General features: G+C 41.7%; 1 long non-coding RNA gene across 3 annotated transcripts; it reads right to left on the bottom strand.

The window, feature by feature from the left end:
* Positions 1–1,177: 1,177 nt before the first annotated feature.
* LOC123060511 (uncharacterized) lies at positions 1,178–4,570 on the bottom strand. 3 transcript variants are annotated; one of them, XR_006427998.1, is made up of 6 exons: positions 3,978–4,570; positions 3,820–3,898; positions 2,651–3,732; positions 2,476–2,566; positions 2,122–2,219; positions 1,178–1,651 (listed from the first exon to the last, which is right to left on the bottom strand). It is a non-coding gene; the product is annotated as an uncharacterized lncRNA (long non-coding RNA). The 3 variants fall into 3 exon arrangements; XR_006427999.1 differs by having other exon boundaries at positions 2,651–3,246; XR_006427997.1 differs by having other exon boundaries at positions 2,651–3,898.
* Positions 4,571–21,036: the final 16,466 nt, after the last annotated feature.

The raw sequence follows: 21,036 nt of genomic DNA, 5'->3' as shown, positions 1-21,036 counted from the left end.
CGTCCACACCAGGCAGTACCGGCCATCAAGTCATGAGGGTCAGGTCACGAACCAAACTGACCAATAAAGTTTAATAGAGATTGAGGAGCCCCGATAAGGCTAAGTGGTGCGTCAGATAGCTGGGAGGGGGAAAGAGATATTCCATCCGCTCGATAATGCAGTGCATGTAAATTTTTTAGAAGTCAAACTTTGGAAACTTTGATCAGGTTTACGCAAATGTTATTTATATCTACAATACCAAAGATACATCATACAAAACTACATCTCATAGTGAATATAATGGTATATGTTTGCCGTACTAGATGTAATTCTTTTTCTCCACGTACATGGTCAAACTTTGTGATGTTTGACTTTTCAATAAATCTGTATGCTATGGACCGAGGAGAGTGCCTCAGTCGAGACAGATCAAGTGCGTGTGAAGGAGAATGAGTAAGTATGCAAAAAGAGTATGTGTGTGAAAGAGAAAGTGACAACAAATGATAAATTAGAGAGAGTGTGTTTTCGTTTCTTATGCGAACATATCACGCATGCATCTTCGAGATGGAAAAGCGAGGCAAGGAGATACACGAAGATAGTTAGTGTGTGATTGTTTGCAATGGGGAGAGACACCCCTCTAGCACATGTCCAATAGAGGTGTGGCCAACAAGGAACAAAGGTCGCGAGGGACACATGGATGGCATGGACACATGGGGAGGGAGAGAGAGGGTGTGTTTGTGATAGAGAGATCCCGTCGAGATCGTGAGGGGACTATATGGGTGGGAGATCAAGGGAGTGCGTGCGCGATAGAAACACTACAAGGATTTGGGTCTATTGCAACAAAATTGTTCGTCGCAATACATGTCAATTTGTGGCGATAAATACCTATTGCCACGAAACAACATTCGTTGGCAGCCGTTGCGACTGGACGCATGGTAATAGGTTATTGCCACAAAAAAGCAATTGTGGCAATAGAGTGTGCTATTGCAACAACCATGTGGGAAATCGCCACATGTTTTCTCGTGGCAACACTCATCTAGATGTCACAATTTGCTTTGTGGAGATAGCTTTAATGCAACATGTAACGAATCATGACGACTGATAGCTCCTGGCGATAAACATTTGTGATGACGACTGATAGCTCTTGGCGATAAACATTTGTGGCAACAACCTATACCAACGACGCTTGTTTCGTGGTGCATATTGTTCCGTGGAAATATTAAATTGGGGCAATAAACTATGGCAACAATCCTTATTTTCGTGGCATTAGGCATTTTGCCACGAACTGCTACACTCGTGGCATTAAGTTATGGAAACAAATATTCTAGTCGTCGTAATAGGAAATTGCAACATACTAGTTTTGGCGGTGATAAATAGGTATCACAACGGATGAAATGTTTGTAGCGAGAAACTATTGTGACAATTTAAATCTTCATGGTGCTAACATGTGGCAACCAAAAGTGGGTTGTGGCAATAGCCTATTGCAACCTAAAAAAATACAGGCATTCAATTACAATATTCAAAACCATACGTATAATATGTAGATTCATAAAATTCATAATTCTCATAGAAAATATCCGTCAAATGAAACTCAAGTGTAATTTAGCCATCCTATTTAAGTGCCAAGTCTAAATTATCTGTGATCTAGTGCCCAGTCGAGCTAGTTCTTTGGATCCTGCAATCAAGAAATCAAAAAAAATAGTTCTAGTTAATGAGTCCAACATAACATACGCCATACAATTATTCCAGCTCCATTGTTAAAAAGAACTGTCACCAGACTAACTGGGTAATGCTGTGTCAGCAAGCATGTAACTGCGGGATCAGAACAATTTTGCAAGTGTAAATGTCTAAAGCATAAGCACAACTACATGTACTAAAATCTTCCACTATTGATTTAAGTTGTGGCACAAGTACATGTACTAAACTCTTCCACTATTGATTACAAATAGTTACAGTTATGTTACGAAAAGAACAATTATAGGTGCGGTAACCACTGTCAATTGCTTTGGATTCATGCAAAAAAAGTCTAAGCAAACATAGAACCACACCTCATGGTGAAAAGTAAACATATTGCATGTCAAAAGATAAAGTTGTACTAGAGGAGCTTCAATTAATTTGGGTCGGAGGGAGCAGATTGAATGCTACCTTGAACTTATCCGCAGAACCAGCTTCTGCATAAGCCTCAGCAGCTTTTGAGGCAGGTTCTTGTAGACCAAGGACTGGGCAACGAGGGTCGTCAGCACCTGCATGGTAATTGATGAATGAAGCTCCAGCAACAAGAAAAATGCTCAATTAACATTAATTTTTAAATGAAGGGTTAACAACAGTTCTGGCTCAACCATAAAATCATAAGACAAAAATATATACTGAAGACTGGAAGCCCAGCCCTCACAAGTGCTCATTGAACTCATAAAAGTGAGAGACTTTTGAATATGTTGGGTCATGCAATAACTATTGGACGAAGCAGAAGCACTCAATAAGAAATATGATAGGTTTTACCATTTAGGAGGAGTGGACGTGGTTCAATCGGAGGAACTGAGTAGGGAGCATCAAAGTGTGAAGCCATAGCAGGTGCTATTTTGTCCCAAACCTGGTAAAAATATGTCAATACAAGATCGTGAAACATTTACAATGGAACAATCAGAAATAAATGTCAAATAAATCAGATAGTCACCTTTTCACAACCTCTGCATCTATTTCACTCTTCCCTGAATCAATTCTTGCTTCTACAGGAAAGACAAAATGACATAGATACTTACATGTAAATGTTCTGAACTGATACAATATATATCAGCTGTGATCTATATTTTTCAATGGTGTGTGCCCAATCTTAGAGGATGCATGGCATCTAACATTCAAATAAAGGCTTAATGCTATCAACTCTAGCTTGCCACATGTCATTATCTATTGCCCATTGAAATCCCTGTAGCCACCACAAAGAGCATTGCTTTACTTACATGGGACAAATCACAAAACTATATGCACCCGTATTGATAAAATTACTGTTGTGTGTACCTGAACACCAATTATTGGAACAACAACACTGTACCGTGTATCCACAAAAATCAGCAAACAATGCATGCATTCCTGTATTCAGCTCCAAATAAAAAGGACAAGTTTTCTAAAAGTGAAGTCTATGTATTAATTCAGTATCATGATGCAATCATGATCTATAATACCTCCGAGTGATTCACCAGCAATCCCTATCCTAGAGGGACCGACATCATCCCTTGCACTAAGATAATCTCCAAGCTTTATCAAGTCCCACACCTGCACATGTTCCTCAGCGAGTATTGCAAAAAAATAGGCCCAACATATTTTGAAGTATGATATGCCAAGTCATACAGTAGAAGACAATCATAAGGAGAGAACCAGACCAAAAGAATAAATCCAGAATTCAACTGAAGTGCCAACCCAGATAGTGTAGTTATAGCACCAGTACAGCTGGACTAACAACAACAACAGTGGTAATCCAGAGCTAATACTTAATCAGAAATAATTCCAATGCAATCCCTTGTTAACCTTCCCAAGCTGCCTCCACAAGGCCGCTCTGTAACTCGTCAAGATATCACCACCACTATGTGCTAGCTTTGCTTCCTTTCGGAGGATTAAAGAACAGATTCACATACATCTCTCATCATTTTAAGTGCAACTGGCTTATCAGTCACATTATTAGAGCCTAACTTCTCAATGAGCTGCTACAAAGACAACACGCCGGCAATAGCAGATATTCTTCATACCATTGTTGCTTCACAACTAAAATAAATATTGGTAGTTTTTGGTTTGATTAGTACTCATACACATACAATTGCAGAATTATGTAGAGCATATGTGAATACTAACATCTCATATTGAACTCCTCGTGGCCTTCTAGCTCTGGGTGTCACCATCACGATCACCCATCGTCTTCATCATCCGACATCTTCACAATAAAATCAGAGTAAGAAACATTGTAGTCATGAACTACATTATGCGAAATTATCAAAAACAAGAGATATTACATTAGCAGTGCATGGCTCCTCCATGGCCGCCCGGGGGAGGGGAGCCAGGCGACGCCCGCTGGCTCGACTTTACCCAAACGTAGGCACCGCCAAGGGAGGGCGCACTGGCCGGGGTTCGCGGTGGGCAGCACGGGGGGCGGGGCGCTGCCGAGGGATGTCACCCTGTGACACAGTGGACGAGGCGAGCGGGCGACGCGCTCGCGAGTATCCCGCAGCAGACGAGGGGCGGCGGCCGTAGGCCGGGGTCTTCGGCAGCGGGCGACAGCGACGGGCTCTGACAGCGGGCAGTAGGACCGAGCGGCCGGGCGAGCGGGCGGGGTCGCGCGGGTGTCGGGCAGCCGACGGGGCATGCGGCGGCGAGCGGGCAGGACACGGAGACGCGGCCCGCATCGGCGGGCCCGGAGGAGAGGGAGGAGGGCGAGATCGAGGACGACGGCACCGCGCAGCGCGCTGGCCAACCGCCGCACCCGCTGGACGACGCTAGGATTTCTGGACGTTCTAGGATGGGAGTAGATCGAGAGAAAGAACAACCTGAACCCGGGACGAGAGCTCCATATCTAATCGCCGGTGAAGACGCCGTGTGATTTGGTTTAGAATAGTAATCATGGGTCGTTAGGAAGGGTCTTTAGCGGTGAGATAAATACTTCCTTTTAGTCTGCATATAAGATTTGGTCAAAGTCAAACTTTGTAAAATTTAACCAATTTTATAGAAAAAATATTAGCATCTACAATACTAAAGCTATATGGTATGAAAATTAATTTCATGATGCATCTAAAAATATTGATTTCATATTATGAATCTTGATATATTTTTCTATAAACTTAGTCAAAGTTAACAAAGTTTGACTTTGACCAAACCTTATATGCAGACTAAAAAGAAACGGAGGGAGTACTCTATTTTTTTGGGGGGAACACAAAATATTGGCGCAAACTACAGTAAACCAAAATTATGTGGTGGGAAAGTAATTCTTTTTGGAGGGATGTTTAGAATAATTAAATAAATTGGAAAAAAATATTTCAAAGCAATATGAGATATATATGCTGCTAAATCGTCTCACGATCGTCATCTTCCCTCCGAACTAGATCAGGGAGATTCCCGATGAAATCATCCCACGTTCGTCATCTTTCCTATGTCCGGCGGTAGGCGGCGTGTGGGAAGCTCGCATCCATGGCGGGTGGAGAGGCTCGAGCTCACGGGCGAAGGTCGGGAAGAGGGACAACGGAACTGCTTGGTCAGCACCGAGGATGGAGGAAGCGGACGACGGGAGCCATGGCCGACCAGGAGCGGCGTGCAAGGTAAGAGGGGCGGCTCGCCGGCCGGGGCTTGCCACTCGGGTCAGGACGGCGCGAGCTGCACCCTGGTTGGGGTGGCCATCACGCGAAAGTAGGGGTCGCGACCGGTGCTAGCGCGTTGTCGTCGGACGACCCGATTGAAGGTACAACCAGGTTTGCACTACAATTTTGAGAATCATCAGCAAAAACTTGGCTACTTTTGAACTACAACTCACAAAAACCTCATGTGGCCCTCACATTAAAACTACTAGGTAATACTCTTGCCTTGGAACACAAGTACAAATGTGATGGGTTGGTGAGACGGTTGATCTATGTCAGTCTCGATCTCACATTTTGATCTTTAGATGGGGGTGATTTCAACATCTTTCATCTTACCGGGTAGTCCATGGAGGGTTCCTCCACGCTAGAATAGGTCCAACATAATCATGTCATTTTTGTTTCAACGAAAAACATAAAAAATCAACTATGTAAATTAACAACCAATCCAATTTTGTTTTTAAGATCTGTTGTGTTAGCAACGTGTTGTTTCATCGTGGATCTAGAATTGTGTATCTTTGTTTACTCCCTAGTTGCCATGACAAAATTGAAACTTGGGATATATGTTAAATATTTGTGCCCTCGCCCGTCAGATCCGTCTTGCATCGGATCCACGCACGAGGGGGTGAAGGGGCCTTGGCGCCGCTGCCGCTGCCGCTGGCCAGGCTTCACCCGGTCACGCCCTCTGGCAGCGACAGGGGAGGGGAGGAGCAGATGGCAGGGCACTGGGAGGTCCCTAGGGATCCCTCCCGTCGTCGTCCGCAGCTCGCGCCACCTGGTGCTTGGGACCACAGATCCGGTGAGATCGCCGCTGCTACCAAGACCCAGCACACCCCACCACCGGAGGCCACATCCGTGTCATCCATCTCCCAACGTAGCCGCTAGGAAGCCGGATATCGCTGCCGCGACCCACCGCATTACAACGCCCTTGTCGGTCAGATCCGTCCGGCATCGGATCCATGCGCGAGGGGGCGAAGGAGCCCTGCCGCCGACGTCCTTGTTGGAATATCATGGTTTAGTTGCTATATCCACTTCTACTGGTATAATTGATGCCACTGTTGTAGTTTAATTTTAAAAAATCATCAAATTTGAAAACAGTTCTTCAAATTTTAAAAAAAGTTAATCAATTTTAAAAAGTTCATTCGTTTCGAAAAAAGTTCATCAAATTTTAAAAAGGCTCATTGTTTTTTAAAAAGTTCACAAATTAGAAAAGAACATCAGTTCTGAAAAAAGCTTCACGAATTTGAGTAAAAGTTGATGGATTTCAAAAAAAGCTTCATCGGTTTTAAAAAAATTCATGAATTTGAAAGGAATCTGCACATTAGGGAAAATGATAAAGAAAGAAAAAAAGAATAAAAACGGCAGGAGAAAAAACCACGAAATGACAGAACAAATAAAAAAAGTAAAAAAACACGTATATCACAACCGATGGGATAGCCTAGTGGTTTGTGTTCTTTCCTTTTGTACGGAGATATCATCGGATCGATCTTGTCAGCTGCACTTTTTTGTGAGTTTGACAAAAAGAAATACAAAAGTATACAACTACGACCGGATCGATCCTGTCAGCTGCACTTTTTTGTGAATTTGACGAAAAGAAATACAAACTTATACATAATTATAATAGGAAGACCGGATCGATCCTGTCAGCTGCACTTTTTTGTGAATTTGACGAAAAGAAATATAAACTTATACAAAATTATAATACGAAAAAAAACAGATACAAAAAACGCAACGGACCAAAGTATACAAACATATACGTCTGCTATTTTAAACGAACGGCGCAATGGAGCAGCGGCCACTTGAGGAACGGGCGCACTCTGTGCTTCTGCGCTGGGCCGGCCCATCTAAGGTGAGCCCTTCCTCGAGCGCAGTTAACTGCTCGCTCAGTCCCCCCTCGACGGTTTTTACTTTTCCAAAAAAACAAAAAAAGAGAAAAAAACCGCAAAAATATAAAACAAATAGTGATTTAAAAAAGTTCAAGGTTTTTTTAAAAAATGCTCACAAACTTAAAAAAATTCTTGATTTGAAAAAAAGTTCACCGATTTTGAAAAATGTTCATCGAAATAGAAAAAAGTTCATCAAATTTGATCAAAATGTCATCTATTTTTTTGAAAAAAGTTCATTGATTTCCAAAAAAAGTTCATTGAATTTGAAATAAAGTTCATCAATTTGGGAAAAAGTTCACAGAAAATGAAAAAAGTTCATTATGTTTAAGAAATGTTCGTTCTTTTTTGGAAAATAAACAACAATATGAAAGAAAAGAAAAGGGAAATAAAAACCAAACTAAACTAAACCAGAAAGAATAAAAAAAACCCGGCTTCAGCGAACTGAATAAGGAATAAGAGGTCCAAAACCCGGCTTAGTTAGTGGCAGAAGAAAGAAGTCTCGAGTTCGAATCCCGGAAGGCGCATGTGCGTTTGGTTTTTTGTAAATTTTCTTCTCTGGGAAGACTCCTTTTTCGCAAACAGGGGATATACACGTTATTAAAAACTAAGGGTTTTTTTCGTAAAAGAACATGCAACAATATTTGTAACTAATGCAACATCACGTAGATGTTGCAATATATTTTTGAATATTGCCACGAATAATTATTCTGTTGAAATACCTAGCACGCAACGAAATTTGTTTGTCGCAATACCGCTACCATATTGCAACGGCGATACGGTTTGTTGCAATACGAGGCCTGTATTGCAACAAAGTTAGTATTTATTGCGACGGAACTACGTTACGGCAATATGTGCGGCCTATTACCACAACCGGAGAACTTATGGTAATATTGCGTTTTATTGCAACAAAACGTAGTTATAGCAATAAATTTTGTTGCAGTAGACCAGAATCCTTGTAGTGAAAGATGCCCCGAGAGAAATCGAGATAGACCATGCACATGTTTGTGATGGAGACTAAGATTAGCTAGTCATATACATATAGGGGGGACTGCGTGTGCCTACAATTGAGTGAGAGACCATCATACTTGGCTAGCTGGGCATGAGATTGTGTGTGTGCGCGTGTGAGATGGAGAGAAAATGAGGGGGGGAGATAGAGTTTTAGATGGGCCTATCAAGTGCGAGTGAGATATGCATGTGTATATGTGACCCAGGTGGATGGAGAGTTTGAGGGAGGGGGGAAGAGCTCCGAGACGACATAGTGGTGCGTGAGAGAGTTACAGGCAAAGAGCCAAGGAATCTGTGTGCGTACGATGAGTGCACCCAAGATATCTAGCTTGGACTAGCTAGAGTATCGTACATAGTGTGCGAGAGAGACCTATAGATGGTGTATATACGCATGCGAACTAGAAAGACACCCCCCCACACACACACAAAGAGAGAGAGAGAGATGGAGAGAAAGGGAGAGGGACGAACAAGGTTTTTGTGTCGGATGCGTGCGACAGAATTGAAGATTGTCGGCGAGAGAGAGAGAGAGAACAGGAGTCCGGGAGAGGGGGAGGTCGCGTTTTATGCATCAAAGACTGATATAAACCATGTTTCAATATAAACTTGCATTCAAATATTTAAATTGGAGAACATGTTGTCTGCAATCCACACATAAACGAATATATGCGTATATCGAACAAGTTCATTAATTTGACTTTCAACATGTTCATGGAGTACTATAATACTGTATAACATGCTACTCGATTGAGGTGTTCAATTTTGGATTTAGTTCACTATTTTGACATGCTGAACGAGGTATTTCATTGAATCGAGGTATTTCATTTTGGGTTTGATTCGCGTTTTTGAGTGGGTCAACTATTTGTCATATAGTAAATCGCTAGCAACGAGCATGTCAAAACACATTACTCCCGAGCATCATCTCTCCATCTAAAAAAGAAGTGGCAAGCTAATATTTCAAAATTTGATCCGAATCGACTTGGTAAAGTAGACGTGGATGCTCGTTCTCCCAAAATTTGAACGAACCGTTAAACATCCTCTCTGCTCGGTGGAATTCGCCCGAGCAAATAAATGGAAGACGCGAAATTACCATCCTATGTGGGACACGCATCAATTGGCCTATTGTACATCGAGGGTAGGTTCGTAACTTCATCCAAGCGCGCCTTCTCCTTGGACGAAATGACATGTGCCGAATAATTCATAAACCATGGTCGGCAAAACACGCTCTCCTCGCCCGAAATAGCTCGCGCCCACTATTTCAAAACACGCTCTCCTCGCCCGAAATCGCTCGCGCCCACTATAGTTCAAAACACGCCCTCCTCGCCCGAAATCGCTCCCGCCCAGAGAAGCAAAGTTACTCTACTATCCCTGACCCTCAGTACACAGACCAAAGCCGAGAAGCCTATAGGCAATTATAGAACTATAACTCCCCCTCACATTTCAGACAAATGCGTCAGTAAGACATGGTTCCACTCCCCTCCCAATTTCCCCCGCCCGCCCCCATTCATACCTCGTGGGTGCCAAATCACCTTCTCCCCGAGAAGCTCCCTTCTCCCGAGCCGCGAAACCTCAGCCCCACCTCCATGGTGCCCCCACCGCACCAATTTCACAGCCGCCCTCCTCCCTAATACCGGAGACGATGTCCATTTGCTGTCGTGCACTGGGCCGTGTGCCTCTTACTCCGTGCTGCTGGTGCTGCCTCGACACGGCCGTGTGAACCGTATCGGAGCCGATTCACCCCCGCCGTTGTTCACGGCGCCAGAGCGGCTCCAACTTTGGATCCGTCCAGAGTCCTGGCACTGCTTCGGCGTAGCCGTCGACCGTTGCGACATTGCTCTTTCCCTGCCGCCGGTCGCCACCGCAACTGCACCGGCCTCACCGACTCGGCAGCTGGACCTGCCTACTTCACCATGCCGCTAGATAGGTCGCACCCTCATCTCAAATCACTTTATTTAGGCGTCAGTTGTCTGAATTTTTATTCTGGGCCAATCTATTTGCAATGGGAAGCAGCACCCCTCGAGGCGGCGGAGCTCCTAGGCTGTCGGTTGGCTGGTGTCTAACGTAAGGGTGTGGGGCCGCAAGTTCGCCGTGGAAGCAGTGCTTAGATGGCTATCTTTTAGAGTTTTGTGGGTTGAAGGTACTGCCGCCACCGGATCTGGATGACGGGGAGTCTTTGTGGATTGGCCCGGGGGCGGTGCAACCACAGCAGTGCAGTGGGGCGGGGAGCGGGGCTTTGGCCGGGGCCACGGATGGCGGAGGCAGGCTGCTCTGCCGTTGGTCGCTGGCTCTTCGGGGAAGATTTCGAACAGTGTCACCCGGGAGGCACAAGACGGCCAGCCATCCGGCATAGATCGGACAGTACCAAAATAAAATAAAATCGTGTGACCCCAATTTAGTCTTCAGTCAACAGACATGTGACCACTCTCATACCTTGCTGTTGATCTCCTAGTGTATTTCTTCAGATCAAAGAGATATGTCGTTCTTAACATTATGCGTTATCTGCATCTTCAGACACACCGTCTTCCGACTCACCGCAGCTGCTCCAACAAGGTAAGCATGCACCAGAAGGGAGCTATAGTCCCCACTCAATAGTTCCCTGCATCGAATGCACGTGCCCGACATGCACAGCCACAACAACTGCAAGGCCATCAACAAGTCAGCACATGATGCTCACTCCTATGGATGGCAGCCAGATAGGTTGTACCCTCATCTTACTTGTGTGCAGCATTTATGGCTTTGTTATTCATCTAAGCATGGAAAATAGATTATCACATTTCACTGTATATTCATGCTGATCTCTTACGGGTCTTGTTCAGGAGTTAACGTTGTTCCATAGTTCAGCTAAGATACTTGTTCTTTAGGTAACACTGTTCCATAGTTATCATCCATCAGCCAATGCTATCCCACAGGCTGGTGATTATAGTATTATACCACTTCTAGTATTTCCTATGTTGTTCTTTAGTACTTTTGTGTGCCATCTAGTTAATCTCGAGTACAAACGGTACATATTCTGTAGCTTTCATCTGTGTTCTCCCTTTAGTTTATGAGACGTGTTGCTACTAGTTAACCCCAGTCCTACTATTTATGTCGTCTCCTACAGGCACTCATTACATAAATCTAACTACTAGTTGTCTTCCATGCATGTCAGATATAATTGCACACACTGATATATCCACAAGAACCTCACGGAGCAATGTAAAGGCCAATAAACTTGATGTCAATGATACCCAATATGATGGAACATGTAAAGGCAGTTCTTCAGAAGACTTGCAGAAAGATGATGAATCCTCTTCACCCCCACAAGGTCCTTGCTCTAACTTGGCATGTGGTATGGGTACAACATGCATATAATGTCCTGGAGTGTATCTACTCTCTTGCAATGCCATATTCTTAGCATGCTGATCATGCATGTAAATATGCCATGCCTTCCTGTTTTTCAGTACCTATTCCATTCATGATAACATGTTTTCAAATTCAAGTACTGTCATTCTACTCTATCGCAATGCCATCTTCTTAATTTGGACATCATGCTTCTGAATATCTTATGCATTGTTATTCATCAGTATGTACTTCATCTGTCTACCATACCATGTTTTTTTACATTGAAGTGATGTTCTAGTGCTCTGTTGCAATGCCATCTTATTTTTCCAATCATACACATGTATGTTGCCTTAGTTATTTCTGTATATATTTCGCTAGCATACAATTTTACATTCAACTAGTGTTCTTTTGCTGTGTTATCCTGTCGTATCCCTAGCTCTTACACCATACTCCGTCCATCCGGGTTACATGTTGCCGAAATGGATAAAAAAGGATGTATCTAGAACTGAAATACGCCTAGACCCATCCATTTTTTCTGGATGGAGGGAATACATGTCAATATGTCATGCCTTTCTATTATTCAGTACCTATTCCATCTCTCTGCTGTCGCATGTTTTATAATTAAAGCACCATTCTTCTATACAAGGCATGCAAGGGGAAGACGACTATGTTAGAATCTGAAGGGTTACAAATAAGGCCTTTGCAAAAGATCCAAATGCCAGGAGATAATAAACCAACTCCAGTTTTTATAGATACTACTCCAGCACAGAGAAACCCAACTCCTACTGATAATAACCAGATTCCAGTGGCCAAAGAACTAGTCCGCTCCAGTCCAGCAAAAATATGTCAACTCAATTCTAAGAAGCGTGTGTGTATCCTTGCATCATGAAATTTTATAGCATGCTGATCATATTTTCTACATGTTTCTTACCCATCTCTCTTTTAGAAAATAAGCTTAACAGATAGAAGATTTTCTGCAATGGTATCGTTTATGAGGAAAGATTTTTACAGGAATTCTCTGTGCTCCAATGTAGATGTAAGTGATAACCCACAAGTATAGGGGATCGCAACAGCTTTCGAGGGTAGAGTATTCAACCCAAATTTATTGATTCGACACAAGGGGAACCAAAGAATATTCTCAAGTATTAGCAGCTGAGTTGTCAATTCAACCACACCTGGAAACTTAGTGTCTGCAACAAAATGTTTAGTAGCAAAGTAATATGATAGTGGTGGTAGCGGCAACAAAAGTAAAGACAGCAAAAGTAATGTTTTTGGTATTTTGTAGTGATTGTAACAATAGCAGCGGGAAAGTAAATAAGCGTAAACCAGTATATGGAAAAGTCGTAGGCACCAGATCAGTGATGGATAATTATGTCGGATGTGGTTCATCATGTAATAGTCATAACATAGGGTGACACAGAACTAGCTCCAATTCATCAATATAATGTAGGCATGTATTCCGTATATAGTCATACGTGCTTATGGAAAAGAACTTGCATGCCATCTTTTGTCCTACCCTCCCGTGGCAGCGAGGTCCTATTGGAAACTAAGGGATATTAAGGCCTCCTTTTAATAGAGAACCGGAACAAAGCATTAGCATATAGTGAATACATGAACTCCTTAAACTATGGTCATCACCGGGAGTGGTCCCGATTATTGTCACTTCGGGGTTGCCGGATCATAACACATAGTAGGTGACTATAGACTTGCAAGATAGGATCAAGAACTCACATATATTCATGAAAACATAATAGGTTCAGATCTGAAATCATGGCACTCGGGCCCTAGTGACAAGCATTAAGCATAGCAAAGTCATAGCAACATCAATCTCAGAACATAATGGATACTAGGGATCAAACCCTAACAAAACTAACTTGATTACATGATAAATCTCATCCAACCCATCACCGTCCAGCAAGCCTACGATGGAATTACTCACGCATAGCGGTGAGCATCATGAAATTGGTGATGGAGGATGGTTGATGATGACGACGGCGACGAATCCCCCTCTCCGCAGCCCCGAACGGACTCCAGATCAGCCCTCCCGAGAGGTTTTAGGGCTTGGCGGCGGCTCCGTATCGTAAAACGCGATGATTTCTTCTCTCTTATTTTTTTCTCTCCGAAAGCAAATATATAGAGTTGGAGTTGGCGTCGGAGGGTTTCCAGGGGGCCCACGAGGTAGGGGGCGCGCCCTAGGGGGGGGCACCCCCCACCCTCGTGAGAAGGGTGTGTGGCCCCCCTGGTCTTCATCTTTGGCGAGGTTTTTTTATTGTTTTTTCTAAGATGTTCCGTGGAGTTTCAGGTCATTCCGAGAATATTTGTTTTCTGCACATAAAACAACACCATGGCAATTCTGCTGAAAACAGCGTCAGTCCGGGTTAGTTCCATTCAAATCATACAAGTTAGAGTCCAAAACAAGGGCAAACGTGTTTGGAAAAGTAGATACGACGGAGACGTATCAACTCCCCCAAGCTTAAACCCTTGCTTGTCCTCAAGCAATTCAGTTGACAAACTGAAAGAAAGAAAGAAAAACTTTTACAAACTCTGTTTGCTCTTGTCGTTGTAACTATGTCAAGCCAGCATTCAAGTTTTCAGCATAGATCATAACTAACCATATTTGCAATAATTCTCAGGTCTCATAACTACTCATATCAATTGCATAATCAACTAGCAAGTCATAATAATAAATCTCGGATGACAACACTTTCTCAAAACAATCATAATATGATATAACAAGATGGTATCTCGCTAGCCCTTTCTGAGACTGCAAAACATAAATGCAGAGCACCTTAAAGATCATGGACTGACTAGACATTGTAATTCATGGTAAAAGAGATCCAATCATAGTCATACCGAATAGAAATTAACAGTGATGAATGCAAATGACATATGTGCTCTCCAGCTAGTGCTTTTTAATAAGAGGGTGATAACTCAACATAAAAGTAAATGGATAGGCCCTTCATAGAGGGAAGCAGGGATTTGTAGAGGTGCCAGAGCTCGGTTTTGAAATAGAGATAAATTGTATTTTGAGAGGTATACTTTCATTGTCAACGTAACAACTAAGAGATGGCGATATCTTCCATGCTAAACACATTATAGGCGGTTCCCAAACAGAATGGTAAAGTTTATACTCCCCCTCCACCAACAAACATCAATCCATGGCTTGCTCGAAACAACGAGTGCCTCCAACATACATCAGGTCCCAGGGGGAGTTTTGTTTGCAATTAATTTTGATTTAGTTTGCATAAAGCATGGGACTGGGCATCCCGGTGACCAGCCATTTTCTCATGAGTGAGGAGCGGAGTCCACTCCTCTTGAGAATAACCCGCCTAACACGGAAGATAAGGACAGCCTTGGTTGATACATGAGCTATTCGAGCATACAAAACAGAATGATTATTTGAAGGTTTAGAGTTTGCCACATACAAATTTACTTGGAATGGCAGGTAGATACCGCATATAGGAAAGTATGGTGGACTCATCTGGAATAACTTTGGGGTTTAAGGGATTGGATGAACAAGCAGTATTCCCGCTTAGTACAAGTGAAGGCTAGCAAAAGACTGGGAAGTGGCCAACTAGAGAGCGACCACAGCCATGTACATGCATTAAAATTAATAAACATTGGATGCAAGCATGAGTAGGATATAATCCACCATGAACATAAATATCGTGAAGGCTATGTTGATTTTGTTTCAACTACATGCATGAACATGTGCCAAGTCAAGTCACTTAAATCATCCAAAGGAGGATACCACCCCATCATACCACATCATAATCATCTCAATAACATGTTGGCACACAAGGTAAACCATTATAACTCATAGCTAATCAAGCATGGCACAAGCAACTATGATCTCTAATTGTTATTGCAAACATGTTTATTCATAATAAGCTGAATCAAGAACGAGGGACTCATCATATTTACAAAAACAAAAGAGGTCGAGTTCATACCAGCTTTTCTCATCTCTGTCAGTGCATCATATATCATCATAATTTTCTTTCACTTGCCCGACCGAACGGCGTGAATAATAATAAGAGTGTACGTGCATTGGACTAAGCTGGAATCTATGAGCATTCAATAACAGGAGAAGACAAGGCAATATGGGCGCTTGGTTAAATCAACAATAATGCATATAAGAGCCACTTCAACAATTTAATTATGGTCTTCTCCTACTGACCCCCAAAGAAAAGAAAAGAAATAAAACTATTTACACGGGAAATCTCCCAACAAACAAAAGAAGAACGGGAAATATTTTTGGGTTTTCTTTTTAATTATTACTACTACAGCAGAAAAATAAACTACTACTAATTTTTTTGTTTTTTCTTAAGGTCTAGCAAACACACAAGAAGAAAGCATGAAAAAGAAAATAAACTAGCATGGATATTATAGTGAAAAAGTATGAGCACTGACATCTAGCAATTAGTGTGTGAACATAAATGTAATGTCGGTGAGAAATACGTACTCCCCCAAGCTTAGGCTTTTGGCCTAAGTTGGTCTATGGCCACGGCTAGCCTGGCGGATATCCGTAATAATAGTTGTTGGGGTCGTACTGTGATGAGGAAGAATAGTTGGGATCATACTGATGTGCAACGGTTATCGCCTGCTGAGCTGCAGCGTGGAGGCGAGCTGCCTCCGCTCTCCTCTCGTACTCTTCTGCCTCCTCTCTGGTGATAACATATCTTCCTTTTGTCTGTGAATCAAAGAAGGCAGGAGCAGAGAGAGTAATACGGAAAACACGTCATTTATAAAAAATTAAACGATATAAGAGAGGTGATTCAGGCCTCTCGACAAACTGGTGCAAAGCCATAGAGTTATAATCTAAATATGCAGGAGGCAACTCCGTATCACCCTCACAAATGTCTATCTCAAGAAAATGGGCTAAGCAGGTTGCATAAATTCCTCCAAAGAAATCTCCATTATGTATATTATGATGCAACCTACGAGCTACAATGGCTCCCATATGATAAGATTGGTCTCCTAACACAGCACTCCTAAGAATGCTAAGATCAGGGACACACATGTGAGATGCTTCATCCTTAGCATTTATGTATCTACCGATGAAGAGAGCAAAATAATGTATAGCGGGAAAGTGAATGCTCCCTATGGTAGCCTGCGTTATATCTCTAGATTCCCCCATAGTTATACTAGCAAGAAAGTTTCTAAATTCAGATTTAGGGGGATCCCTAACACTACCCCATGATGGAAGTTTGCAAGCAGAAGTAAAATCCTCTAAGTCCATGGTATAAGATTTGTCATAAAGATCAAACATGACTGAAGGAGAATTACGCGAAGATGAATACTCAAACCTCCTCACAAATGAACTTGTGAGATCATGATACTGGGGGCATTTGTTAGCCTCAAAATCTTCAAGACCGGCATTGCGCAAATACGCTTTGAATTCTTCTTTAATTCCCGCACGGTCCATAAAATTTTCCGACGGCCATTCGCAAGGCCGTACTGGAGCGTCTCTTGGTGGATCCTCGTCAGCATCGCGCATAGCAATCCAGGGTCCTTGCTTCTTAGAGGAACCACCTTGGAACATCTTCCTAAGCATATTGTTTTTCTCTGAAAAATTCTGAAATTTTTAGTAACTTCAAAATAAAAGTAAACCAAACTCAATAATATTGATAGCAACTACTCCTACAAGTGCCTAGAGCCTATATCAAGCATTAGAACTACTTAGAACCATATAAATTTGACATGCAAGCTCAAGAACATGGTCACCTATGGAGCACAAATTTGCAAAGAATAAAGCACTAGAACAAAAACTAATTGGACCAATGGAGGAGTCACATACCAAGGAACAATCTCCCCAAGCAGTTTTGCGAGAGGTGCTTTGAGCAAGGAGATCGAAAATCACAGGAAAAGCGGCTGGAACTTGTGCTTGAGTTGGTTTTTCGGGTTTGTGTGAGATAGAGGAAGAAGATGGGTGCTGGGATAAGTGGAGGAGGGCCACCATGGGCCCACGAGGCAAGGGTCGCGCCCTATAGGGGGGGCGCGCCCACCACCCTCGTGGCCAGGTGGCAGCTCCTCCCGCGGTAATTTTTGCACAGTAAATCCTCAAATATTCCCAAAAAAATCATATTAAATTGGCATGGCATTCTGAGGACTTTTATTTTTGGGATATTTTTATGTTGCACGGATAAGTCAGGAAACAGACAAAAAATACTAATTTTACTTTATTTAATATAAATAACAGAAAGTAAAAGTGGGGTACAGAAGTTTGTGCTTCTAGTTTCATCCATCTCATGCTCATCAAAAAGAATCCACTAACAAGGTTGATCAAGTCTTGTTAACAAACTCATTCCGATAGTCATGAAACCGGAGAAATTTCGAATAGCACTAAGTTACCTCAACGGGGATATGCACATCCCCAATAATAAGTATATCATATTTCTTTTTGACAGTAGGAAGAGGAAATTCAAAACCTCCAAATATAATCGATGGAATTTTTCCAATAGAGTTGATACTATGAACTTGAGGTTGTTTCCTCGGAAAGTGTATCGTATGCTCATTACCATTAACATGAAAAGTGACATTGCCTTTGTTGCAATCAATAACAGCCCCTGCAGTATTAAGAAAAGGTCTTCCAAGAATAATAGACATACTATCATCCTCAGGAATATCAAGTATAACAAAGTCCGTTAAAACAGTAACGTTTGCAACCACAACAGGCACATCCTCACAGATACCGACAGGTATAGCAGTTGATTTATCAGCCATTTGCAAAGATATTTCAGTAGGTGTTGGCTTATTCAAGTCAAGTCTACGATATAAGGAGAGAGGCATAACACTAACACCGGCTCCAAGATCACATAAAGTAGTTTTAATATAATTTCTTTTAATGGAGCAAGGTATAGTAGGTACTCTGGGGTCTCCAAGTTTCTTTGCTATTCCACCCTTAAAAGTATAATTAGCAAGCATGGTGGAAATTTCAGCTTCCGGTATCTTTCTTTTATTAGTAATGATATCCTTCATATATTTAGCATAAGGATTTGTTTTGAGCACATTAGTTAATCGCATACGCAAAAAGATAGGCCTATCATTTCAACAAATCGCTCAAAATCCTCGTCATCCTTTTTCTTGGATGGTTTCGGAGGAAAAGGCATGGGTTTCTGAACCCAAGGTTCCCTTCTTTACCATGTTTCCTAGGAACAAAGTCTCTTTTATCATAACGTTGATTCTTTGATTGTGGGTTATCAAGATCAACAGCAGGTTCAATTTCTACATCATTGTCATTACTAGGTTGAGCATCATCATGAACATCATTATTAATATTTTTACTAGGTTCATGTTCATTACCAGATTGTGTTTCAGCACCAGACATAGAAATATCATTTGGATTATCAGGTGGTTCAGCAATAGGTTCACTAGAAGTTTGCACAGTTCTATCATTTTTCTTCTTCTTTTTAGAAGAACTAGGAACATCAATATTATTTCTTTGAGAATCTTGCTCGATTCTCTTAGGGTGGCCTTTAGGATACAAAGGTTCCTGAGTCATTCTACCGGTTCTAGTAGCCACTGTAACAGCATAATCATTTTTATTACTATTCATTTCATCAACCACTTCTTTTTGAGCCTTAAGTACTTGTTCTACTTGAGTGGTAACCATAGAAGCATGTTTGCTAACAAGTTTAAGTTCACATTTAATATTAGCCATATAATCACCCAAGTGTCTAATCATATAAGCATTTTCTTTTAATTGTCTACCAAAATAAGCATTGAAATCATCTTGCTTAAACATAAAGTTATCGAACTCATCCAAGCACTGACTAGCAATTTTAGTAGGAGGGACTTCAGCTTTATCATATCTATAGAGAGAATTTACCTTTACTACCCGTGTCGGGATATCGGGATCAAGAGGTTCTTCAATAAATAAAGAATTAAGATCATATGTTTCTTCAACAGGCGATGAATTAAGAACATGTATTTCTTCAATAGGAGGTAAATTCTTAACGTCTTCAGCTTTGATACCTTTTTTTTCATAGATTTCTTTGCCTCTTGCATATCTTCGGGACTGAGAAATAGAACACCTCTCTTCTTCGGAGTTGGTTTAGGAATAGGCTCAGTAATTGGAGTAGGAGTTGGCTCAGGAGTTGGCTCAGGAGCTGGCTCAGGAGGTGCCCAATTATTTTCATTTGTCAACATATTATTCAATAGGATTTCAGCTTCATCCGGTGTTCTTTCCCTGAAAAGAGAACCAACACAACTATCCAGGTAATCTCTGGAAGCATTGGTTAGTCCATTATAAAAGATATCAAGTATTTTAGGTTTCTTAAGAGGACGATCAAGCAAAGCATTAAGTAACTTGAGAAGCCTCCCCCAAGCTTGTGGGAGACTCTCTTCTTTAATTTGCATGAAGTTGTATATTTCCCTCAAAGCAGCTTGTTTCTTATGAGCAGGGAAATATTTAGCAGAGAAGTAATAAATCATATCCTGGGGACTACGCACACAACTAGGATCAAGAGAATTAAACCATATCTTAGCATCACCCTTTAATGATAACGGAAATATTTTGAGTATATAGAGGTAACACGGTCTCTCATCATTAGTAAACAGGGTAGCTATATCATTTAACTTAGTAAGATGTGCCACAACAGTTTCAGATTCATAGCCATAAAACGGATCAGATTCAACCAGAGTAATTATATAAGGATCAATAGAGAATTCATAATCCTTATCAGGAACACATATAGGTGAAGTAGCAAAAGCAGGGTCAGGTTTCATTTTATCTCTAAGTGATTCTTTGTTCCATTTAATTAATAACCTCTTAAGCTCATATCTATCTTTGCAAGCTAAAATAGCGGCAGAAGATTCCATATCAAAAAGATAGCCCTCAGGAATAACAGGCATATTTTCATCATCACTATCATCATCGTATTCAGATTCAATAATTTCTTTTTCTCTAGCCCTAGCAATTTATTCATCAAGAAATTCACTAAGGGGCACAGTAGTATCAGGCATAGAAGCAGTTTCATCATAAGTATCATGCATAGCAGAAGTGACATCATCAATAACATGCGACATATCAGAACAAATAGCAGAAGCAGGTGTAGGTGTCGCAAACTTACTCATAACAGAAGGTGAATTAAGTGCAGAGCTAGATGGCAGTTCCTTACGTCCCCTCGTAGTTGAGGGATAGATCTTGGTTTTTGGATCTCTCAAGTTCTTCATAGTGTCCAGCAGATATAAATCCCAAGTGACTCAAAGAATAGAGCTATGCTCCCCGACAACGGCGCCAGAAATTAGTCTTGATAACCCACAAGTATAGGGGATCGCAACACCTTTCGAGGGTAGAGTATTTAACCCAAATTTATTGATTCGACACAAGGAGGGCCAAAGAATATTCTCAAGTATTAGCAACTAAGTTGTCAATTCAACCACACCTGGAAACCTAGTATCTGTAGCAAAGTGTTTAGTAGAAAAGTAATATGATAGTGGTGGTAGCGGCAACAAAAGTAAAGACAACAAAAGTAATGTTTTTGGTATTTTGTAGTGATTGTAACAGTAGCAGCGGGAAA

The sequence above is a fragment of the Triticum aestivum genome, chromosome 3A (assembly GCF_018294505.1).
Source record: "Triticum aestivum cultivar Chinese Spring chromosome 3A, IWGSC CS RefSeq v2.1, whole genome shotgun sequence".
Classification (NCBI taxonomy): Eukaryota; Viridiplantae; Streptophyta; class Magnoliopsida; order Poales; family Poaceae; genus Triticum; species Triticum aestivum.
Note: the sequence above shows the minus strand (reverse complement) of the source record. Positions and strands in the feature narration are given on the sequence as shown.